We start from the raw sequence: 26,838 nt of genomic DNA, 5'->3' as shown, positions 1-26,838 counted from the left end.
TGTGCTTGATTTAGTGCTCATTTAAGGGAAAACCTGAGGTGTCTGTTGCATATTCCTTAATAGTTTCAGCTCATTTCTCATAGCTCGCAGCCATACTTTACTCCTTTGCTCCTTGTGTTCTACCAGCTGCGTCCGAAACCCGTAGAGACATTTTGTGCCGTTATGGTTCAGAACCATAAAAGTGCATTGTGTAAAAATCGGTCCAAAAGTCAGCAAGCCTCATGCACAAATCCATTCAGCGACATTACTGTTGGCTTTGGAAGATGAACTGTGACTGCAGATAGAGAACAAGGATGTTTTTTGTGATTTTAGTGGAAATTGGCAGGGAAGATTTTTTTCTATTATCATTTGTGGAATGATCCAAAATGTGCTCCTTTTTTTTTGTGTAAAAATCCATCTGTTATGTCAAATGAGCCCTAATTGGAAGCAAACTCAAAACTAAATTATTTGTATTATTAATTGAAAACATGATAGTAGCCTCTGCCTTTATGTTGTACTTTTTAACATTACATTTATAATTGATCCCCTTTTTTGCATTGTCTACAGCTTAGGTGTCAAACTCCGGTCCTGGAGGGCCGCGGTCCTGCAGGCTTTGGATGTTTCCGTTCTCCAACACAGCTGATATATGATCAGCTCATCAGCAAGTTCTGCATAAGCCTGATAAGTTATCCTGCTGATTGGAATCAGCTTGTGTTGGAAGAGGGAAACCTCCGAAACCTGCAGGACTGCAGCCCTCGAGGACCGCAGTTTGACTTACTGTATATGCACCATCCAAATGACCCACAAAATGCTGATTTAATTTTCAAGTTACATGCTGTTTGTGGATGAATGTGAAAAAAAAAAAAATCACATTCACATTCACTAGCGCTGCTACGGGTGTCTCAATTTCTTTAATAAAAGAATACAATAATGTTATCAAGACTAATATAGCCGAACGGCTAAGTGCTTTTGAGACTAATTAGCTGTGATTGACTGCTCTGAAATGCACCCCTTATAGCCGAGAGAGGCGGCGGAATGTGACTTTAATTGATAAGGTGACATCGTGGAACCTTGGCATCTCTGAATCATAATCACCGTATAGATATTCACATCATTTCAGAAGCTCAGACAGACGATATTAAGCCCGGGTGCTGACTTTGGCTGGGTGTCAATCGCGGCTCCCGAGAGTAACAAATCCAACACGGCTTTCATTACCAGAGGCAGTCAACAGAGAATGACAACATCAGGGAGCAGTTGTCATTTTATGACCGAGGCCTTCTGCTAGTTTATTCATAAACTCAACGTATAAAGACGTATTAGGGTCTAAAATGGCAGGGCAGTAGTGCTGGCTGGATTAGAATGAGTCATCAATATTTTTGACTGACTCGTTGAAGGAGATTATGGTTAACAAAAATTGAAGATTTTTGAAAGGAACAAAAGTTTTGTCTTAAGCTCACTTGAAGAAGAAAACAATCTGCTGGCAACATAATGCAAGAAAAAAAAAAAATATGTCCAAATATTTTTTTTGAACTAACACTACAACCCTAATGCTGTTTATCATCTCATCTCTGGTATTTCCCATTATGCGTTAGCTTTAGGCTAGCGGATTGTTTTGAATATGCAATATGTAATTAATTAATGTCACAAATCACTTCCTCCGGATGGAGCCTCTTTGTATTGCGCTTCCCTACTTTCAAGGTGCTCAAAGTACATTGACACTTTCAAACAATATATAATTACATGTATTGCCATACGCGCTCATCCCTGATGACTGATCACAAAGCGCAAGTGGGCGTTCAGTATTTTGCTCAAGGATACTTCGACGTTTCCATTACAGCATCATAAACGTATCCAGGACCAGGATTAATTGCTGACTTTGAACGGAACAAAGTATTTCGAGAGAGTCATTACAATTTGAATGTGCTTTTGTGCTGTAACTAAGAGGCAGTTACAGCACATATAAGTCATTTTCAGGCAATGCGAAATACACTGCAAAAATGATTCAGGAAAAAAGGTACAATGGCGCTTTCTTGATGGCCCTATTCTCTTGCAATAGAAAACGGAACAAAGCCACGGTTAAAAAACGGCCCCTCGCATGCGCCGCCTATTGTTCGCACGCTTGTACCTCCTCCTTCATTGGCATTTGCAGGACAGCCAACATCATTCTTGGGAGGGGGGGGGGGGGCTCACCTTGGGAGGTGGCGGTGCCGAAAATGACCAACGGAATAATAGTGGAAAGCCACCTCTGATCAATACTAGTAATAGAAGCTATAAGACCGTCTTACCGTCCCCTGTACAGTCTCACTCGAACCGAAGCGGATCAATGCTTTTACGTAACGACCGCCATTGTAAGCACATTTTCAAGCCGAGCTCCGACGCGCGTCACAAATAAAAAACAGACGCAATGGACTATTGCAGACCGGGTTTGACTGACAGTTGAAGTTGATCTTCTGTTAACTGCTTCACATCAGAAAAGGGAGGAAGTTGGAGTCTTCAACTGCATAAACTTCATGCCATAACTTTCTGTTGGGCTGCCAGGGGAAATTCTTTGGATGTTGGGTCTTGTTTTTCATGGCAAACCAGCAAATTAGCATAGTCGGGAAACGTGAATGATGAAGTGCTGCCTTCATGAGGGAAAATGGAGCCACCACCCCTCGGTCTGGCTGTTGTCGTCATGGTAATGCGATCCAATGGCCCAGTATATGGTGTGGGTTTACCAATGGTTTACCAGGATGATACATGGCCACCCCTTATTTCAGCAAGACAAAACAAGGTGTGTAAAGTTTATTGTAATTCTTCATATATACACAATTATTATATTAGGGGTGTAAATCTCTCCGAGCAAGACGATTCAATATGCATTTTGATACATGAGATGCGCTTTCTTAGCGTCCTTATTTAGCGGTTGAATCTGATTCCGGGATGGCCTTGTGTTGAGTAATAGTCAAAGAGGACGAGTCAAGCTAACCGCCCTTGAGCCGCGACGCCCGCCACGCACTGTGAGGATTTCAAAATAAAGCTGACAAAGCAATTGCATTGATGTCAAAGTATTAGATGGAAACCTTTTAGTTGGAGGTTGGCCTTAGCAACGCCAACTGGACTGTCCTGTTTCTTTTATAAGACAGTTTTCAGCAGCTATATCAGCGACATAAAACCGATTTATAACGCCTTGACCGGGCCAATGGCCAGTTGAAACTATTTTTAGACCGATACATTAGTCCGTGTGTGGTGCACTCGCATCGTTCAACTCAAAACCGGATTTCCCGTTCAAATTGGTTTATATATATATATATATATATATATATATATATATATATATATATATATATATTATATATAGTGGTGAGCGGTGACCTTTTAGAGTGGGCATGCTGGAGCGCCCGCCCAAAAAAATTGGGATATTTGTATTATTAATTTTAGTATTAAATATTATTTAATTATTATTTCATACCACTGTGTAGCTATAACGCAGGTTGATGCACACACATTGTAATGGTGAGTGAAATGACACAATCACATGCCCACAAATTTGCCAATACGTTAGAATTTATAGTATTCGGAACTGTCTCGTGCCCGTGAAGTGGGCGGGTGTTACGTGCCGGGTGGCACGAAATGATGTTATGGCGCGCGGGTAGCACACAAGGAAGAGGGAAGTGGTGGAAAAAGGGTGCTGATGCTGACAGAGTCGGGGACAAGGTCCACCAATCAGGGAGGAGCGCTCACACAGCCCGCATCCACCACTCACAACCACACAAAAAACAAAAAAAAACAGCCACGAAAAATCATGGACCGTAACATCGGGAGAGGAAAAAATGACATCACAGCGGAGCCACAAGAGGCTTCAACCAACAATCAAGTTTGCTAACCTGTGAACAGCCAGCTAGCCATTTATGTTTCTCGTACGTACCGGCTTGAAAGTGTCGGACGAAATTCGGCCCCGTTTTCGTGATGATTATTTCAGTATGACGACCGCTTGAAATTATATTATTCTTTTCCTCTAAAGTTCTCCGGGAAAATGGCACTCATTGTGACTCGGCGATGAACCGAACCACAGACTGTTAACCGCAGAACATTTCAAATAAGCCTATTATGCGCATGCGCGTTGTGGCACGTACAGTCAAAAGTCTCTAGGAACTGCCACAACTTGATATCTCATTGTCGGCTTTTTCAGCTTTCCGCGACCAAAACAGGACAAATGGCACAGGAATTTAAGACCAAAACAGTCAAACTAAGGTATTGTATAATAGAGGATAAATATTTTCAATGATTTTATTGAAGGGCTTGGGCATGCACTGCATTTATAGCTTAGATTGACCACTCGCCACTGACGTCACTGACAGAGGTCTCATCCTGGATTTTATGAGAAATTATATAGTACCATAAAGGGACAATGGAGAACTCTTTGCCCCCCCCCCACCCCAACCCCCTAACAGGCTCGCCTAAATGGGTTTCGTTTTTGTTGCGCCTTTCAAAGCACTTTTGCTATTTTACTTCATTCACACAATGATATAAATAATAAATTAATTAATAAAAAAAATATTATTGAATACCTCGGCATCACTGGTCAATTATTGAATAATTTTGGTTCCATTTTTTTGTTTTGGGGAGCCGTGGGTGGCGGTGCTGGGGGAGTAGTACAAGAAAATGTGCGTTGGAAGTGAACCTTAATGCCATGAAGTATTTGTTGAAAACTGGCGCATGAATGAAGATAATATAAATAGAGCAAACAAACCATTTGCGGTGTGCAAATCCATAACCACCTTAGGGGAGGTAAATGTAAGGTTGTGCAAATATAAATGGTGAGTATGACAAATGTGTCTTGGGGTAGCATTTTTCTTTTAGTTAGCATTTTGCTCAAGGGGTGATACATTTCAGGGGTGCAACCTTTCAAACATAGAAAAAAAATATACAGGAGATGATAACAGTGGCCCTTAGAAATACTTGAACAGTACATTTCAACCAGTTACATTCACTGATGGACTTTGAAAGTGTCAAAATGACCTCTGCAAAATATGTGGCATTTCAAACTGACACTGGTAAAAAAGGAGAAGCGGCAGTAAAACAGACCAAAATCCAAATGTCAGGGGGTGAGCCAGGGCAAGAGACTCGTTGCATACTAGATGGAGTCTAGAGTGTAGAAATAAGTCTGAAGTCACAAATAGCTGCTCTTATTTGTGTGGGTAAAGCGTTCCAAAATTCTGCAACTCAAATAGAGAACGCTTTGAAGCTTCTTTTTAGCTCTCAGAGCCACCAAAAGACAAAGTTGTAAGCGTACAGTTCCACTAACTCAGCAAGATATTCAAGTGCTAAGCCACGTCATAATAATAAAAACCTCAAATATCACCATGCCACAATGTATTATTATTGTTGTAATTTTAATGGAAATGCTCACAAAGCTTTTTTCATTGGTCTTAAAAGCCTGAGATGTAAGCTGGTCTAATATCTCATTAATATTTGGTATGTAAATTGTGCCGCTGCGCTCCTTAATTTGATCTGGAAATCAGTTTTCCTCTGATTGGTGGGCTTCTTGTGTCTCGTCATTGTATTGTCTCCATTGAAATTACAAGTGGAAAAATATATATTTTGATGGCGTGGGACCTTTAATAATTTGTCTTCCTCCGAGTATTTTGTTCCGATAAATTGGGTGACTTCCTAAATTACTTCACCTTTGATAAGAAGCCCGCTCTCTATTGCATCTCATCTTTTGAGGATAGGAGAATGTCGACGTTACCGTGCGGCAATGAGAACCTTGTGACAGATTACTTTGCTTATGCAGAATTATGTGAAAAATAATAAATGAAATGTTTACTACACTTACATTTGAGTTTCGCTTATTATACCAAATAAAATGTAAGTGAGAGCGACTTAAGGTGAGTGTAAAATCATCTTTTGAGATTTACTATTCCAATAATTAATGACCTGTGCTAAGCATAAATCCTGTTCTATGTATTTACTATTTTCAGGATTTAACAGTAAATCTCACCAAGCAAGTCTCGAGTGAGGCCTTCATTTAGCAAATGGAAGCATCTGCCTTCTCTGCCCCCCCACCCCCCCCGCCTCTTAGCATTTTACGCCATTCCTTGGAGGCCATTAATTCATCATCTTCTTGCCGCCATCTTTGCATTGTCTTTGAAGCCGTTGCCTTATTAGCATATTTCAAATCAACTGCAAACTCATTGTTAACGCGGCAGCCCGAGAAAGGCAATTGTTTAGGTAAATCGATGTCCACTTTAGCATCATCAAATTATAATGTTCACGCGTTTTTTTTTCTTCTTCCTGACCCTTATGATTATGTCACGTCATTTTACAGAACCAAAACAAGAAGAAGAAGAAAAGGCATTACTTATTAAGTTCTCTTCTAATTCATTGCTTAGGGTTTTCAATATTTTTTGGACCGAAATACAAACATTTAAAATTGAAGGAGATATTGGGGTAATCCTTCAAAGGCCTCATTTTATTTACAATTTAAAAAATCCAAATTGATCATTACTATTTGGCGCTAAAATGGATCAATGATCGGAACATGAATTTTCATGCATATTTTTTAATAGTAAGTAAAGAAAAAACTAATTAAAAAATTCATATGCATCCATGCATCTATAGTAACATTTATTACCGGTAATTTGAAGAGGAATAAAATGATTTGTCCTCTTTGCGTGTTCCAAAACTTGAAGACAGATTTAATGTAAGAAAAAACACCTTTGCAAAAATGATTTTAATCTAACAGAGATCTCTGGACATCGTAACAGACTCCAATTCATCACTTAACAGGTGGAATTCAGAGCGCCGAATATGTCTCTTCCGCGTGTAAAATGGCTTCTTATAGTTAAAACCGACCGCCTCTCTTTCATTTGTAGACAAAACATACTCTCTGGGTACTTTTCCATGAGCAGTGGCGAAAACAGAGTCAGGGGTGCGTGTTCAAAACAGATTCTGTTCTCAAGGACCAAAAATGTGTTTTCCCACAGAGAAGGAACTTCTCGACTAAATAATATGTCCCAGCTTAAGGTCAAATTATACTGAGTTCAACACTACTTGCTTTACACGTCCACAAAACCTTTCAACATGGTTAATATAAAGAATTAAGATGTTAATAATGTATAACAATGGTTAATATATGAAAATAAAGAATTTAAATGTTAATAATATCTAACAAATTACAGTTCAGTTGTATTGAATAAAGTTCTAATTGTACTGTGACATGAGATTTGCTGACATCTTGCATGTCAGAAGACATATAATGACAAATGTAAACATTCCACCCAACATTCCACATCTGCTCCTCACGTCCACTCATCCATCTCTTCCTCACTGCCATTTTCCCCTCTGATGCTTTGTGCTCCGCCTTAATTTATTCCCATCACACACACAGCAGGTGTATGAGTCATACCACAATGACCTTTTGACAAGATAATGGTCAAAGAGAGGCGGAGGTTGTGCTCAACGCTGCGGTGGTTGCCGTCTGCCCGTTGAAAGCTGTCGGTCACAAACTAGTGACTCAAGAGCGAGTGTTCTAAATGAGAATAATAATTGTGCTGTATTTCTTACTTTGAATGGGACATATTGTTCTTTAAAAAAAAATAAAAATACAGTTCCCAGGTGTCTTAAAAAAAAAAGCCTGAAACATACTGTCAAAATGTTGCAATATTATGAGAAAATTGTAAAGGAAAATGTAATAATTTTAGCACCAAGTTTCTTTTATTTTTTCTTTAAAAATTTTACAACCTTTTTTTTTTTAATTTTCCAGGAATGTTTTCCTTTTCTCTTTTTCTGCAACTTTAAGGATAAGAACTACACAAAATGGAGGGATGGATGAAAATTTTGTTTTACAAGGAAACACATACAATAGAAGAAAATCCTACAAGCCAGGTTTCAAATATGTGCAAACCACCGACCACCTCATTGTACCTGCAACCTTTTCCTTTTCAATTTTTCAGCACAGCCCTAATGTTCAACTTTTTCAGGCGCCTGCGGTTGCTGGTGTCGAATATTATAATCAGTCTCTCCTGATAGGACATTTGTTGTACGGAGCACGGCGCTGTGAATGTAGCCTGACACTATCATTAGCAGCGGTAATGGACAGGATGTGCTTCCTGATGGACAGACAGCACAGGAAAAAAATTGAATAGAAAAATCCATTCAACCAGAGCTGAAATAGACGTGGGGTTTGTTGAGTCAGAGCATTTGGATGAATCATCTCTATTTTCAAATATATATATACATACATATTAGGGGTGTAAATTGCCTCGTACCTGGCGATTCGATCCATATCACGATTCATAGGTCACGATTCGATTAATCATGATACGAATCTAAAAGTCGATTATTGCGATTCCCCCCCCCCCCTAAATTTAGAAAATACTCATCAGTAGTGATAGACAAATTAAGCTTCAGGAAACACTTGTGATATTGTTTGACTCTAAATGGCACTCTTGGTTTAAAACCTCAAGTAAAATGTTTTGTTGAATATTTCCATCAAAAATTGATGTTTAAAAATCTATTTGGCCGCATATTGAATCAATACGAGAATTGTGCACGATTTTTTTAAACGTCTCTAATATATATATATATACATATATATATATGTGTATGTATACATATATATATATATATATATATATATATATATATATATGAAAATTATATTAATATTATTAGTGGTGCAACGGCTCATTATTGATCCATGGACGGTTCAGAACATGCCCCATGGTTCAGATCACACCCGATCTGCGGATTGGTTGTTGGGGGTGGGGACAAAAAGAAAGTGCGCATTCACAGTCGATAACATTCTGACATGACATGTCAAGGAAGCTGAAACATACTCAATGTAACAGGCTAAGCCTAACTAGCGTGATGGCTAGCTTGGCTTCCCTTTTAGATGTTTCTTTGATTGACATTGTAGTTGCGACCAACATCAACACAACGCTATCCCGAACTCATGTTCAATCGCTACTTTAGGACGCTAAGTAACCGCTATAATGACGCCGTCATTGTATGAACCGGCAGAAGTCTCCAATGTAAGTGGCTAGCGGCTAGCTGTTAGCATGACCAATGTGCATGCTAAGTGTGTCTGGCTGCCGGTTGGTAAGTAAGTTTGACAGCTGGTACCTGACTTACTTTAACTCTTTTTCAATATTATGGACCAAGGCTACTTTGTAATTCACTCGACATGTTTGAAGGAAGGGAATGTGCCTTAAATTGCACGTTGGGGCCTTTTCATTATTAAAAAACTTAACCAAAACAAACAGATGAATAGAACTCTGTCCTCATTTATTTTATAAAACACTTTTGCCTATTTAAAAAAGAATAACATTCAACTCAAAATGTCAAATTTAGCTGTTCAGATTATAAGAACACAACTTTAAGCCATTAATACCTTGCTATTTTACACCTGAACCATGTAAAAATAAGAATGTTTTTGCCTCATATTGCACTTAAAAGTTGTGTTCCTAAATCCTAAACGGCTGGGTGTCAATCGTGTCTCCTATATTAGACATTTTGAATTGATATTTTATTTAATGTGGAAATGTGTTTTACAAAAAAAAAACACGATTTTTTACAAAATAAATTAAGACATTTTTGCTGATCTGAAGAACGATCCGATCCGTGACTATATATATATATATATATATATATATATATATATATATATATATATAAATATGTATGAGGTTTCATCAGTCAGCAATGAAAACTTGTCGTTTGCTTGCGCCGCTGTCATTCTGACTAATTCCAAATTCAACAGTCTTTTTTGCGCAAAGGCAAGTCTGATTTAGAGGAAGGATTAGGAATCATTTCCTGACTGAAGTGCAACCTTATTATTCTTAACAGTGTGCTGTATTAAAGAGAAAATGTCATTTCCTCGGACTGTGCGGCTCATTGAGAACCACGCGAGTGTGAAAGCATCGCCTTTGTCCCGTTTTGCTACATCAACAATAATGCAGTCAAACAAGGCCTAAACTGAGAAAAGGACCTCACCCAAATCAGTAAAAACAAACAATGTGTACTTGCTGGGAGAACTCTGCTTTACAGTCTTCCACCTCATTTCATTGGTTCTTGATTAGGATGGAAAACAGATCAGTGTGGATTTACTCGTGTTTTTCCACTTAAATACCCACTGATGAGTCTGTTTCTGCTTTTAGAGCGAGATTAGCCTCATAATGAGGTGCCCTATTGGCCAAAAATAACATTTACTTCTTATACGCTATTAAAAAGAAAAAAAAAAAACTCTCATACATAACTAAAATACCTCTCATAATCACAAAAAAAAACTCTTATTCACAGAAGTCTCACATCATCAATAATCTCTCCACATGGAAAAACTCTCACACATAAAAAACCCTCACACATTTAAAAACCTCTCACATTTAATTAAAAACCTCTCAAACATACCAGAGCTCTCACAGTCACCAAAAAAGTCACACACACAAAAATATCTAACTACTAAAAAAAAAAGACACTAATAAAATACCTCTTTCACACACGTCACACGTTAAACTCTCACGTTCACCACAGAATCTCTCTCATTCACGAAAAAAACACACATGAAAATTTACTTAAACACTCTTGAAAAAAAAGTCTTCTACAAAAATGTACACCACCAAAAAAAAATCATATGCACCAACACACTTCACATCCTTATCAGATAACTCTCATATGAAAGACCTCTCACATTGTCACTCACCAAAAAATCTCTCACATTGGTATAAAAATCTCTCACTTTCTCAAAAATACTCTGACACAGAAAAAAAAAGCCTCACCATCAACAGAAAACTCACATTTACCTACATACCAAAAACTTCTTACACACAATAAAAACCTCTTACATGGTAACAAAAAAAACACTCAGCATAGGAAAAGTCCGCCCCCTTGCACCAGTCTAAGTTCCAGGACATTGAAATAATGAGGTGTTAAGTATACTGTCGCAAATTTGGGATCCTTGGGGCTATTTTGACGAAATTATCGAAACACCTTGGAAGTGTTTGAAGTAGTGAAAAAAAAACCACAACATATCAGAACCCTCGCCACTCAAACGGTGAGGGTTATTCAAAGTAATTACCACCAATCACGGTTGTAGCCTATTTATTGCTCGTTTATTGAATCAGCGGGTTTGATCTTTGAGGTTAAGTAGGGATCGGCCGCTCACTTCTGTCCCATCTGAAGAAACCTTGTGTTGTTTTTGACCTGGCGTTGTCATCACCTCCATTGCACGTCATTCCTTCCAGGATGCGCCCTTTGCCTCTCGCACCATCAAGCGCTCATTAATCATACTCACAGCTTTCATTAAAACTGCCACCGATGCACTCGCCCTCCTTTCGCATTTCCCCCGCTCCCTTTTTTTCTCCACTTTCATTCATTTATTCTCTCCACGCCGTTCCGCTTACCTCCACTTTATTTACCGCTGAACACCATTTTGTTTGCGCGTCATGGCCTTTCCGTGCAAATTTAGTGGCGTTTCCGCAAGGGGAAGAGACGAGGAGGCCAAGTGTCCTCCTTACTCATCACATTCGGTGTAATATGCTCATTAAATTTCTGCAAACAGTGTTTCCCTGCTGCCCAGCTGCCATAAATCAGACGAGAGAAGAGATTTGTTGCAGGGAGCGATATCGAACTATTGTTTTTACAGTTGAAAATCACATTCTTCCCTCTTTAGGGTTCGACAGTCATACATTAGGATGCTAAAATTTCTCCAGAAAAAAAAAAAAGGATGCTAAAATTGACATTGCGCTGCAGCAAATCTCTGGATCTGGATCATAAAACGTTCTACCTTTTCACATTCATGGTACAAGTAATAAGAAATCCACTTTTTCCTCATATCAAGTTATGTATAGCGAATTAATCCGTTTAGGCCTTGGCTTTGTGTGCACTCCAGAAAAGCTGTATTTTATCCACCCGTAAGCAGCCACTGATAACGGGCCAGAATAAACGCGGTAGTAAAAGAAGATCCTTTTCAAGTTCATTTCCATAACATGCCTTATAGACATTCGTCCATCCATCTTCTTTAGCATGACAGGAGGGGAAATGGACACTGTAAAAAATATTTACAAAAATGTGAGGGCTCTACTTAATGAGATTCGGCAGTTATTTTAAGGATAGTTTGGCCTTGGCGGAGGTCTGCTTATGCCATTCTAGCTAAATTGTATCTCAAGTGGAATGTCGATTTGTTACGCCAACCAATTTTCTTTCCTCAGCGGCGCCCCAATGAACTTCACAGCCATAGTGACATTTACTGTCCCAGAAATCCAGAAACATTTCACTCCGCTGCTTTTTTTCCTCCACCTGCCTCCAATTCAGCACAGCACTTCGCTTCATACAGCCATTTTCAGTACTGATTAATCCCCGTGGACCGCTCTCCTCGATATATTCCATCACGTGAGCGACTTCCTGTGCAGCGCGTCTCATCCAAACCGCCACAAGCCGAAATAGAAAGTAATCCGGCGGAACTTACAACTCTCCTCAAGGCACGTTCTTCATTTTATTTTTAATACACAGGACGTACTTGAATAGCTTTTCCTGGCCTGGTGACTTTTGACTCTGTGACCCAGTTTTCACCCCACTAATAAAACTCCTCTGGACTAAAACCTTGAATGTTTAAATCTTGAATATTAACCCTGGAGAACCCAAGAACCCTTTTCTTCTTTGGAAAATTATGAATTATACATTAAATGACTGCTATAAGTTCACTGAACACCAAAATATATGTTTTTTCAATTTTAACCCTTGTTTTTTGAACTAGCTCAGAGTTGCTAATTTATCAAAATATATATATAAAACATACTCCTAGGCATTCTGCAACATGATATGAAATAGATTAACAAAAAAAAACAACACAATTTTACCATCTGATGGTTTGCTGAGAAGATGGTTTTGTTTGGATTGATTTCCAGCTCAACAAAACAGCATGTTGGCAGCCATCTTGTCACCACCACTCTGGCTCATGTAAGTGCAATATTCATCCACTAGATGGCCCCATGCAGGGGTCAGAAGTGGCACTCTGGACTTTTGAAGTTAAATTTGTAAAAAAACAAAACAGAAAAAAGGTCTTTGTTATTTGAGTAGCGGAATTTATAGGGGCCAAATTTGACCCCGTGTGTTCTCCAGGGTTAAAACTACCTATGTCAAAATAGAAAAGCGGACCACAGTCTGTTGATCAGATTATTAAATTTAGCATCAGATTCCAAAGTGGGTTTGGGGTGGTTTGACTGTTGCACAAGCAAAGTAGCCAAGCAACCTCTAAAGTGTGCATGGAAAGTCCCTCATTATTTCAATTTACAAAGACTTGATAGATGGTTTGAAATTTGAAACGGACAAGACTCCCAATGTGCGGTGCAATGCAATTGATGCAATTATGGAAATAATGGCTCTTAGTCGTGGCTGTTGATCTCCTGACAGATTCAAAATAGCAAACCCAAAAGAAAGCTAGCACGTCTCGCAGAGGGGGGGCGGGGCCAAAGTCGGAGAGCTCCACTGAGATGTGGACAATTACAGGCCGCCGATGGGGCGCCGTCTAATGACACAGCCTTTTCCTCTCACACATCATCACATGCTCTTAAGTGAAGAGCGCCGTGTATACGCAAGAGAGGGAAGCACGCAGAGGAGATGCCCTAATGCTCCTGCGGGGAACATGGACACCCAAATTAGCACTGTTGAGGTTTTCTTTGATTGCTCGTCCACAAATAAAGATCTACCAGCTGCTGTGCTGTCTTTATTTTGGATCCTCCATTTGGCTTGTGTCTGTGCGTGCTCGCACTGTCCTGGCGTTGGTTTTCCCCTGTTCAAATATCCTGGAAACCAGACTCGGTCACAGTCTCTATCAAGTGCATTTCTTTTTCTTTTTTTTCTTTTTTTTTCTGGAGAGCTCAGTATTGTTTATTCGGTAATTTTACTGATTTGACATGTCATCCTCATCATTGCTCTCTCTTTTTTTGTTTTTTTATTTTTTATTTTTTATTTTTTATTTTTTATTTTTTATTTTTTATTTTTTATTTTTTATTTTTTATTTTTTACTTATTTTTATCAAGTGCATTTCTGAGGCGCAGCAAACCTGACCAAACAGAAACAATCAGCGAAGAGCAGGCACGATGATAGAAAACGATATTTTGACCTCGTGTTGCCCTAATTGGCAAACAAATACTGTACGACCGACTTCCTGCGCTTGCATACGTCAGATCATGTAATCGTGTTGTTAACGATGAAGTGTGCATGTATGCAACAGTATGCCATACATGGCGGCATTTTCTCCTTAGAGACAGAAAATAGTGTGAGAACGCTGTAGAGAAATCAATGTATTCAAGTTAGGCAGCCTTTGCGAGTGGCAACGTAAGATGGCCGCCGGTGGCTTCACTCCTCGCGGACTGCAGGTAAGCGACATTGTCAAGTCCATGGTCTTGACATGCGTCTTCTTTTGAAATAAATGCTTCCAGTGCGGTCAGCTGTATAGGTTCAATGACTCGATACGTTTATGGTCATTTAAAACATGAGTTTAATGATGAATGAATCTCCCGCGCGCCATTTTGAACGTTATGTGGATGGACTTCCCGCCGTCAGAAAATACGTCACAGAAAATCAGTCAATAGTGGCTCGTCCAGACCCACTTTCTTTGTGGGCGTGGCTTGCCAGGATAGTCTTCAATATATGTTAGCCTAAATACATTTTAGGAGCTTTTTGTGACATCTCAGTCGGTTTTCACTAGGGATGCACCAATACCACTTTATTTAGACAGAATACACTGACTAACATTTGTACCGATACGTGACAATGCCGTTACGTCTGGCTTATTGTGAAGAAATTGTGTTTTATTTTAGTCAAATATTGTTTAAAAAAACAACAACTTTGCTCTGTTCTTCCTCAATAGTCCCAGCTTTTGTTAAGCTTTCTTAAGCAGCCTATTCTCAAAATGGCCAAAATTACCATCATTATCAAGCATTATCATGATATTGCTCAAACAAATGTGAATATTAATTTGATCATTCTGCATATTCATTTATTTATCTATTTTCTGGAGAGCTCAGTATTGTTCATTCGGTAATTTTACCGATTTGACATGTCATCATCATTGCTCTCTTTTTTTTTTTTAATGTGGGTGAGTACGTGTATGTGCGTGCGTGTGTGCGTGCGAGTGTGTGTGTATCCATTAGTTCACCTAAAACCTATTAAAAAATCCCATACCGTTCACCTAAACCGAGGCAGGAGACCCGAGGAAGGACCAAAGAAAAAAAGGAAAGTCATATTCTGCATTCTGCATATTCAAATGAACCCCCCTGCATCATTTCACTGCAGTTAAACACGGGATTTGTATGTGTGTGTGTTTTTTTTTTTTTATCCGAAGCTGAACTGTGCCTGCTGCTGACAAATGTTCCTTTTGAGCGTGGTCCCCTTTTTGTCATGTACACCTTCTCACATCTCACCTTCCTCTCCCCTCTTTATTTATGCCTATCACACCTCTCTTTATCTGGCTTGTGTACTCAAAGGCAGCCCCCACCCCGTTCACCTTCTCCCTCCCCTCGCCAGATATTCCATCCTCGGCCCTCAGGCAGTGCTTCTTCTGCATGATTTATTGTCCCTTCCGTCCCTCGGCTGCTCTCGACGCTCCGGTCCTCTTTTGCAACCTCTAGTTTTTCTGACAAGAGATGAATAAACTTCCACTGCTGCGACATCATTGTTTCATTTGGAGGGATGCGAAAAAGTGAAGTGAAATGTGAAGACTTTTGCTTACTAGGTGGGTTTGTTCATTCAAACATCTTTGCTATTAGGATAATTTGGCTTGAGTCATTAATTGATTTTAATTCAAAAGTCAGTTTTCAATTGGATTTCTGGGCCAAATACAACGGTTCGATTTGAAAGTTTGACCCTTTTTTTTAATGTAATTTGAATAAACTTGCCAGTACTTTAAATGTGCCAGTTTTATATCTCCAATAAAAGTCAATTCGATGTGTATCTTGATACATTTCATAGTGGAGCGATTCGATTCAGTTTGATGCAATCTTTTGAACAAAACAAAAAACACCGTTTTTCGGTTCAATCCGGTTTTCATCCCTAATTTTGCACTTTCTTTTTCAGTTTCCTGCCTTGCTAGCTACGCTGTCATTACAACTTTTAACTTTGAAATTAAATGAGACGGGAATTCACAGAATGTCTAAACTACCCTGTTGAGATCTCATGTGAGAATCTCACATGATACTTTTTAAGATGTAAAAAAAAAAAGATCAAATATTGTAATATGTATACCCTGGGAAGAAGGGGAATAACTAATTAGTGGGTCACCAGCTGAGTAAAACAGATCTGTTTGCCAGCATGTTTTAATCACTGCCAGTGTCATTAAGGGAAGGCTTTGTAATAAAAGCAAACCAAACTGTATAAAAAGGGGATTTTAATACTCTACCCCTCTGAAATGCATTTTTCCTGCGAGATTAATAAACAACCAAAATACATGTTGTGTCATCACATCGATGCAATCCTCGTTTATATACAGCAGACTATAATGACAAATTCCCTGCATGGTGTTAATAAAGAACGACATTTTCACAAGGTTGTACCCACACACAAGCTTTCCAAGGTCTGTGTGCAAAAAGAAAGCCTCAGTTTTGTTCATATGAAACACAAAACGAGGGCGCCAAAGGGCCCCACTAATTAAATAAACATCGAGTGGCTAATGTTTGTGACTAAATACAAGGACAGATGGGGTATTAATAGTGGCAGAGGAGATTATTCGAAGTTTAGGGATGAGGATGTGTTGGTTCACTTCATAGACATTATTCAGAAAGGAAAAAAAAATAAATCTCACAACCTTCAGGCAAGGGCATGTTGAAAACTAATAGCCAAAACATGACTGTGAGATATTATAGAGGCTGAAGTGACTAAATGTGGGGGAGTAGGAAATGGTGGTCCTACCCCATGATGGTGGTACATTCAGGGTCGACCAATCATATTAGTATAATAAATAAATGAACATTAAACAATATCATTTTAACAACAATGCCAAATATACACAAGGACTCTTCTGAAACCAAAATTAAATTGTAAAAGAAAGAAAGAACTTTACTGTACCATTGTACAATTATCACGGAGTCCCGCAAGGCTCTGTCATGAATCAACTATTATTTACTTTACATTAGCTTCCCTTGGGTAATATAATTAGAAAAGGCTCCATTCCTGTCAATTTGCCTGTCAAAAGAATGTGGGTGTTATATCACTTATATACCACTATGTCCCCCTTTACAAAAAGTGCGGGTGCAAAAACCGAAAACCGGCAAAAAATTCTGGTGTTGTAATTCCTATCATTTTTGCAGACCGCTTTTGGGCAATATGCGTGGGTGTTAATACAACCTTTTGTCCCAACTTGGTGAGACAAAAACTGTTTTAGCCAATACATGACTGAAGAACTGCAGTTATTGTCATTGACATGCGGAAAGGCCCATATTTGGAATTGTGCTCCTCAAGCAAGCATTTTGGCAGCTTGCAGGATTAAGATCAATCCGTTGAAGTGAGCGCCGGGTCATAAAGGATTTTAGTGCTAAGCACAGACTATAAATGTTGTCAGTTTGTCTCAGAGAAGCTAATCGGCTCATTGCACCATTTGCCTGTCTGTTACCAATACGACCGCTAGCGGGCCGAGCGACAAAGCGGCGACACGTGATGTTATTACGCCACCCTCGTTAAAATCTTCCCTCGGCGCGTGGCGTGATCCACAACCATTTGATAACCATGAAAAGAAATTGGTGGTGTTTGTGACATCACCCCCAACCCTACTTTTACATGAAAGTAGAGGTGGGAGTGAGTAAGACACAAATTATTGGCTTACTGTCATAATATCAATAAAAATGCCAAAGTGCTTGCTTAAGAAGATGTTTGTAGTCAAGGTCATGGCCATCTGCAAAGGGCTGAATCGAGGCAATTAGACTTTGTTTTCTGACAATGTTCAAAATGATGCTATTAGGCTAACAAATTTAGTATTACTTTGGTGCCATCTTGGTGTTTTTTTGTTTGTTTTTTTAAATCAAGGTTTGAAATTTGTAAAAGTTTCTTTGCTTCTCGCCCAATGTAGTCTCCTTTGCCATTGCAATTTTCTCGTGCTCCCTAAAATGTATTATTTTGTGTAAAGTATAGTACACATAAGATAGTGTTTGTCCATCCCCCCCACACACACACACGTGAAGAATAATGAGCGTGGTGAGCAAGAGAGGCATAAAATGGATTGTCTTATTCATTTTTAATCACGCTCTTGTATCGCGCTTTTGCCGCACTTTCCAGACTAATCAATTTTTCGGGGGGAGAAAACAATGCGATCGCCATTAAACGCCCCGGTTGAGGTAAACATCCAATATCCGATTGCGCCGATTGCCGCGACGTTTTCTGCTTAGGCGCTGAATAGTAATGGCTTTTTAACAGGATCAAGAGCAACCAGCATGGCCGCTGTGTACCTTTAAGTTGATTTTCTCATTTAGGAACTTGAGGGGTAGCCACTGCATCACAGACCTGTGATTATGTTGTGCTCAGCCTGACTCACTGCAGCTCTTCACAGTCAGTCAATTATTTTAAATATATCTATATATATATATATATATATATATATATATAATTTATTGATTTTATTGATTTATTTTTATTTTATATATATATATATATATATATATATATTTATTTTATTGATTTTATTGATTTTATTGATTTATTTTTTATTTATTTTAATTTTATTTAATATATATATATATATATATATATATATATATATATGTATAAAATAATACATATCTATAGCATAACTGTTTGAGCCCTTCACGTCTTTATCAAAGATTTTTGCCTTTTCTTACTAAGTTCGTTTTATGTTGTGGTTATAAATGAAGCATAAGGAAGTGTTTTCATACATCAAAGTGGTGCTTATTTGATCCCCCATAACTTTCCTGAATAAAACCCGTAGAAAACGTAGCATTGTATGCTTTGAAATGAGACGGCGTGCTGTAAGCTGCTGAGTTATTAACCCTTTTAACGTCCGCGACAATCAGGAAACTCACTTTTGCAAATTTGCATGTAACGCCGCGTTTGGCGTTATGATTGAAGCGGAGCGACGGAAATCTCAGCTTATCATACCGTAAGCATTGGCGACGTTTTCCACTGGGGTTCTTTAGTACTTTTATACACACAATAAGACAATGCCAAAGTGTTTTTGGATGCCTGCAAACACCCAAAAGTGTTGTGTAAGGGCTTCTGTTTGATTCATTCAGTGCATCATAGGGAGCCGGCAGACGAAATAAACTACCGCCGCATTATTTTGGCAAGCCACCGTGCGAACTTCTATTCAATCAGGCTCCCCCCAATAAATCCACTACTGCTACCCGAACTCATTCAGATTGGTTACTAAGCTCGATAACCAAGCCATACATGACAAGCGTTATTGTTGTGCCTATTGTACAGCGTGGAAATACTTGTCTTGCATACGATACAAAATATGGATGGTTGTGAGGTCTATCGCAATATTGTCAGCGTAGTGTCATTTGCATTAGTTTCAGTCGGCGAATCATGATGATATCATACGGTGGTACAGTATCAGTCTGATGGCTTTAAATAGTGGCCATAGTGTTGCGATACAGTAACAATGCATTATATTTGTATTGGAGTATTTTATTTAGTGCTTCCAGAAGATATAAATAAAAAATCCACCATTGCTTGAATTTCATTATAGTGAGGAAATTGCTAATCATTTTACAGCAATATAATAATGCAATGATGCAAAGAATTATTTGTCTTAATTTTATTTTTTGGGCAATGTTGCAATTTTGTACGTTTCATTCTTACAGAACTTTCTTCTTTACAATTTTGAAAATTATTTTTAAATGTGTTCAATTTACACTGTATATACTGAACCCGCATACAATATTGTTGTGTTGATATTCCTACTATCCTATAATGCCTTTGTGTGTGCGTATCGCCCAGCCATATGAGTTACTCATTTATTGATCCCTTATTGAACAAGCCTAAACAGTACATTTAACAATATACTGAAGCAACTATGCCCATGCAGCTAAATATATTCACTGAAGCCAAACTAAACCACACTTCCGTGTAAGTGTTGATAAGGTCAAAACTAAATGTGTTTTTTTCTTTAGTTAAACAAAAAAAAAAAATCCCGACAGCAGACTGCTTTAAAGGATCCGCTCGTACCCGCGCCCAGCGCAATACGACCTCACGGCAATAAAGCCCTTATCTAGCTCAAGCACAGAGGGAAGAGTAGGCCTTTATGTGGATATTATTTTTCCTTTTTTTTTTTTTTTTTTGTTGGGCTCTTTTTCAAAGCAAAAACAACAGGAGAGGGCCGAGGAGCATTGGTGCTTGAAAACAGCAGCTTTTCTCAGAACACCTTTTGATGCACATGGATCAAGGCTTTATCCATGCATCCACATGCAGTATATAGTCTACAGTGAACTCCCATTTATGGCACTGGATACGTTCAAGAACCACGTGCTAGGTGAAAATCCACAAGAGAGCTCATATAAAACAAAAACAAAAAATAGATACACATATTCCCAGTTCAAGTTTTCACAAATTTTTGTTTTTAGCTCATTTCCTGAAAAATTCCCCTAATTGTATTGATGTGCTTAGGCCAAAGCAATAAAGTGAGTTTAAGAGCTTCATTTAGATAAAAGTTGTCCTTTGCCACCATCTGGCCTCTATAGTCATTTAATCTTTTTAGGAGAAGTGTCAATTAGTCTGATTTTAAGAAGGGGTTCACCGTATATTTAAACATCAAAAGGTTCAACAAATCCATATCATTTTTGTCCAAAAAAAAAAAAAGTCCACTAGCTTCATGCTAACATATAATGTAAAAACCTATGGGCATGCTAAATAAAATTAGCATGTATGTTACAGTAATTATAAACATTGAACTGACTGATACTTAACACACACACACAAAATTCATACAGAGCACAAACGTTGAAGGGACGCCACTATAATTTTGAACTTGCTTGTATACTGGAGGGGGGGGTGGGGGGTATTGCTTAAAAATCAGTTATATAGCGTGGCACGAAAGATGAACCTCGACATTGTGTAAGTTCACTTTACATACCAGTCATCATCTGCAGGGCCGCCTATCCAAGCTGACATGGAGTGCGAGGCGCCGTACACCCTCGGGCTGATCAATCAATGTGATGTATAGTGACAGACAACCTTTCACACTTCCATTCACAGCGATTTAAATTTAAAGCCCTAATTTAACCACATAGTACATGTTTTAGACCGTAGCAAGAAAGTGGAGCACATATAAACATCTATTATATATATATAAATATGTATTAGCTATTTTTCAAAAATTATTGACAATAATATGTTCTATGCAGCCCCATTAGTCTAAATATGGTATTCTGGTTAATATGGCGTTATTGGAATATGAGTTAAGCAGCAAAATCCAGATATCAGGAAGTGGCCATTTTGTCACTTGCTGTCGAGTGAAAATGACATCACTCACCCACATACAAAATAAAAAAATAAAAAAAAGAGCAATGACGATGACATCTCAAATCGGTAAAATTACCGAATGAACAATACTGAGCTCTCCAGGGAGAAAAAAAAGAAAAAAAGAAAATGACATCACAGTTGCTCAGGCCTCAGGTAACAACCAATCGCAGCTCAGCTTCAGAAAACAGGTGAGCCGTGATTGGTCATTGTCTGAGGCCTGAGCAACTGTGATGTCATCTTAAATCGACAGCAAGTGGCAAAATGGCCGCCCCCTGAGATGGATAAAAAATGGCTGCATTTTGCTGCGTAACTCATTAATCAGAATGTTATGGTTAGACTAGTGAGGTCACAAATAACATATTATTGTCACGAAATGTTTAAGATTGATTTCCCCTTTAAGGTTGAGATGAAGAAAAAAGATTTGAGTTGTTCTCCCTCACTCCTGATAAGCATGAGTGCATGTACGGCCATGCAGCCACTGGGATGAAAAAAGAAAGAAAGGAAGAGAAATTCCAAGTCAAAATGGAGGCATACACATCATCTCCGACAGTGAATTTGGGCTTGCTTTAAAAAAAAAAAAAAAATGAAAAAGCCCCCTTTTCCTTAGGGTCCCTTACACAAATGCGGTGTCCTGCTAAGCTAGGATAAACACCAGCTGTGGAGGTTTATAACAACCTGGAAACACACTAAGGAGCAGCCGGGGAGATTAATGTTGAATTGCATGGCTGTGTGCAACAGCCCAGGAGGACAAATTGCAAGCTTTTTAAACCATTTTTTTTTTATTCAATATTGCTTGTTTGTCAAATGAAACTTGCATATGAATGGATAGATTCATTAATTCCATTAGGGAAATTGCATAATAGCAATTGTTTCCCCCAGTTGGGGAATTCAATCAACAATTTGCATAATTGTAGCTTTTGCTTTTTTTTTAAATGATTGCTTTATTTGCACATCTTGAACTATCAAACTTTTGATTCCATCTTTTATTTTTTTTATGTGCTCCTAACTCTTATAAGTTGTCCCTAGTATGGCTAAGGAGTGAGTTTGTTCTCGAACGTAAAGAGTAAATGTAAAACGTTGCCCCCCCCCACCAAAAAAAATTTTTTTAAATGCTGCCACGTGGAATCCTTGCATGTACTTTTTTTTTTCCAGTAAATGTAAACAAAAATCTTGCTTGAGTTACCAATTGTTAAAAATGGTATTACTGTATACTTTGTATTACTATCTTATACTGTTGTACACCAACTCCTACCATAATTATCGTCAATCACACATTTTTTCCACTCACTTAATTTGATAATAATTTTTGGTTTTAAAACAACAACAAAAAAAACTCATTCTTTAGAATGTTTTGGACACATTACTGTTAACAACCATTCTGGACAGCGGAATAGGCAGAAATGAATCTGTACACAAAAGAGGCCTACTCAAATGTATTGAAATGTATAAGATCAGGATATTTCGACATACAGTACGTGGTTTCAGCCGACAGTGGCCAAAACTTTCTGAAGAAGAATATACTTCTACAAATATACAAACTCAGTAACAAAGCATTTGTACATTTGTAAAGTGCAGAGCGGCTCATGAAAATAACCGTGACAGTCTTCCCTGTTTGTACTCCGCAGGGACCATCCATGGCTTTCGACACGATCAAGAATTCCCCGCTGCCGTGAGCCGCATTAGTATGTATGCCGCCGACAGCCAAGTCCTCTGCTGATACCGTGACCCTCAACCGCCGACAGGTACGGGAGACACCCACCATCTATTCAAGCAGGGACAGCGAGCTCCGAAGAGAGCTCCCAGTCCAAAAAAAAAGTGCTTCCTCATTGTCTGGACGCATTACAGGCTCCGGCGCACGCACACACACTTTGCCACCACTGTATCCCACACACACTCTTTCAAGCTCACCATCACTTCATCAGCAAGTTCATTTCCATTCGAGGCGCCGTGTGCTGGCGGGTCAAAGCGCTGATTGTGTGGAGAGCTGATGGAGTCCCAAACTAGTGCTTGCCGGAGCTTATGGAAAGGTTGTGGGTGTCCTTCTCTTACATCACATCCTGTTGGATGGACATAAATGTTTCACGACAGCCTTTTAATCAATGGCATTTAGGTAAAGAGCTGGTAAAGTAGGAAAATGGCGGGGAGGGGCTGTGGGGAGGGAGTTTGGATTAGATGCCAATTCAGCAGGCTGGAGTCCAAAGCAATTCCATTTGACCAATGGCTCAATTGATACTTTTATACAGCATCACTTGAGAAGTTTTACTCTTCGCTTGAATTTGGCTCAAATCACTTCCCTCTACCACAATAATCACTTCCTTTTTTCCCCACTAGGAAAAAAAAAGACAGTAACTGTAAGTATTATTTCATAGACTGTTGAACTTTATTGCTAACCAAAACAGCGGCACTACAGAAGGTAATCACCTACCATGTGGGGGCTGTATTAGTTTATCTTGTCTCCCTGTGTGGCCTGGCACCAAATGGCCCGCGGACCGGTGGTTGGGGACCCCTTCCCTATGATATTGCATCATAATATTAAAGCATATATTAATAACATAATTAAATAAAATGTCAAGAATTAAGCCATTTGTGTTTTTTTTACTGTGACGTTGTTGTAATATTCATCATTTTAAGCAGAGGATGAAGAATATATGCAGAGGATAAAGAATATATGCCTGTTAATGACTTTCGTCCGGACCCTATACCCCCCCATCAATGGCGGTGGTTCACTGTATTGCATTCTTGGCATGCTTTAGTAAACACTGTGACATTGTTCATTTGAAAATACACATGTACGGCAAATAGCAAAAATTTGAACTGGTCCAGTGTAAAGCTGGCCTTTCCCCCATCTCTTGAGATTACAAGCTAGGCCTGAGCAAAATAAAGGCAATACAGAGTGACAAGCATCAGTGAGCCGCTCACATGCATCAAATACGAGTGTTAGTGGGGCCTTGGCGGCATATATCACGTATATTACTAGTACAGGTTGGGAGGTAGCAGACCTGGGAGGGATTTGATATATTAATATGTAGCTCTGTCTGCCGGAGTAGAACAGTATTCGCGACAACATTTTCAATTCAATTCCACGGCGTGCTATAATGTGACAAGAATATATGGCCGTCATATGTTAATAGAGAAATGAAAAGGGGCCCTACAGTTGTTTGCAAGTGCACTCAGTGCCATATTAGTAGTGAAATTTATGGCATATGGGTCGGAGTTAATGAGCATATACAAGACGGGCGCGCGTTAATGTTCGACATGAGCTGTGGGGTCTGCATCCTCTATGGCAATGTTTGACAACCTTTGTTGAGAACATAATTCACATTGGAAAAAATAAATAAAAAATGTCACAAGTAGTACAGTATCTCACAATAGTGAGTATGCCCTCACATTTGTTATTTATTTATTTTTATTTATTTTTATTTATTTATTTATTTTCATGGGACAATACTGAATAAATGATGCTTAGTTGGCATACACTGATTGTATAAGAGTTTAAATGCACAGCCATTAATGTCTAAAACATTGACAACAAAAGTGTCAGTAGGGTGGGGGCTTTAGGACCCAGATGCGGGAAGGCAGAGCAAGGAGGCAGAGGTGCAGTCCAAAAAAGAGGTTTTAATTTCTAATCAAAAAGCTAACTTCAAAGAACAAAATAAACTGAACTAACAAAACATGAAGCTAAACATGACAAAACAACTTAGGCAAAACTAACAACATGACATGGATCCTGATAAGGCAAAAAGGTCAGCGTGACGTGGCGAAAAGACTTACGACAGTGGCAACAATGAACCGACACAGACAGGGGGGAGACAACCGACTAAATACACCAACACTAATGACATAACAAGACACACCTGGCTGAGGGCACTGATTGGATGACACATGAGGGTAATGGGGAAAGGTGGACACAATCAGGGATCAGGGTTGACAAAGACGCCAAACAAGGAAGGGCAAGTGACCTGAAACGAGAGGAGTCAGACTTTTCACAATAAAACAGGAAATGACAAGACAAGGGGAAAACACAAGGAAAACAGAAGCTAAACATGACAGGGAGTAAACAAGAAAACAACAAAAAGTAGGTACACCCCTAAGTGAAAATGTCCACATTGGAATCCAAGTGACAATAGTTTGGTTTTCATCCATCCATTTTTATTCGAATTTTCAAGAAATGCGAAAATAAAACTGAATGGAAATGCTAGAAATTTGAAAACAGGCAATAAGGTTTTTACGCTTATAGGCGGTGGATTTTGAAGCGTATTAAAAAAAGGAAATGTGAATTTTGGCTATGGAAAGTTAGAAACAGGTTTTGCAAATAACCTCTGGTAAGAACGGATATTACGTCACACGTACAAAGCATTGTCGGACGATAAAGTAAGGTATGTTTGGGGAGGATGACGAAACAGAAATCTTTTTGGAATCAATTAAAGAAGCGAATATTAATGCTACTTTAGAAGGAAAACAGCAAAGAAACGCTACGGTTTTTCAAGAACTACAAAAGCAAACTCATACGACGTCATCGCACGGCGCAGTCGCTTCCTGGTCTTCTTCTTCTTCTTTTAAATTACTGGTAGATCACATCTCCATTGTGTATACCGCCACCTACAGTGGCAGAGTCCCCTCTCATTTTCATTCATAAAAGAAGAACAGATGGAAAAGGGCATAAGTCACGTCATGTCCGTTTTATTTTTTTATTTTTTTATTTTTTATTCTTTTTCCTGGAGAGCTCAGTATTGTTCATTCGGTAATTTTACCGATTTGACATGTCATCATCATTGCTCTCTCTCTTTTTTTATTTTATTTTAATTAATTTTTATTTTTTTTATTTTGTATGTGGGTGAGAATGTGCGTGTGTATTCATTAGTTCACCTAAAACCTATTAAAAAATCCCATACCGTTCACCTAAACCGAACACTTCCAGCCAGAGTCGTGAGGCCGTCAGGAGACCCGAGGAAGGACCAAAGAAAAGAAAGGAAAGTCAAATCCCGCACCGACCAGACACCACCCACCATGTCATGTCCGTTTGACGCATTTTTAGTACATTCGCTTACAAAAATTGAAACAATTGGATGGAAACCTAACTAATATTGTGCTTTATAAATAAAGTTGAGTAGAGAAAATAGGCCTAACTTAGCCTAGTGTCTTTGCCTTGTTAGCCAAAGATATGCTCGGCTGAGGCTAAGCTAAAATAGGCTATGCCAGGCTAAGGTAGACAAAGTACTGTAGCTTTGTAGATAGACATTTGTACTTTGTTTCATAGGCTACACAACACACACAACCTGTCTTTGCACGTTTGTTTGTTTGGCATCATAAAGGCACAGAAGGTGCCGACCGGCGGTGAAATATCAACAAGCAGAACAGGAGATGTTCGAATTGATCTGTTTGCCGGTCGGGGGCTTTTGTGTGAATGTC

General features: G+C 38.9%; 2 long non-coding RNA genes across 3 annotated transcripts in view; one reads left to right on the top strand and one right to left on the bottom strand.

Annotated features, from left to right (window-relative positions):
* The window catches only part of LOC144035283 (uncharacterized), a 100,339-nt gene extending 76,778 nt beyond the window's left edge, over window positions 1-23,561 (top strand). Inside the window, exons 4-5 of one of the 2 annotated variants that reach the window (XR_013288405.1) lie at window positions 23,055-23,098; window positions 23,172-23,561. This is a non-coding gene — a long non-coding RNA (uncharacterized LOC144035283). Of the gene's footprint in view, window positions 1-23,054 lie in introns of both variants that reach the window. The other variant, XR_013288404.1, reaches the window with a different exon arrangement.
* LOC144035284 (uncharacterized) lies at window positions 22,848-23,940 on the bottom strand. The gene is made up of 3 exons (XR_013288407.1): window positions 23,855-23,940; window positions 23,338-23,486; window positions 22,848-23,225 (listed from the first exon to the last, which is right to left on the bottom strand). It is a non-coding gene; the product is annotated as an uncharacterized LOC144035284 (long non-coding RNA).
* Window positions 23,941-26,838: the final 2,898 nt, after the last annotated feature.

Source organism: Vanacampus margaritifer, chromosome 15, assembly GCF_051991255.1.
Source record: "Vanacampus margaritifer isolate UIUO_Vmar chromosome 15, RoL_Vmar_1.0, whole genome shotgun sequence".
Taxonomy (NCBI): Eukaryota; Metazoa; Chordata; class Actinopteri; order Syngnathiformes; family Syngnathidae; genus Vanacampus; species Vanacampus margaritifer.
The sequence above is the reverse complement of the archived record's forward strand: the minus strand, read 5'-3'. Positions and strand labels throughout refer to the sequence as shown.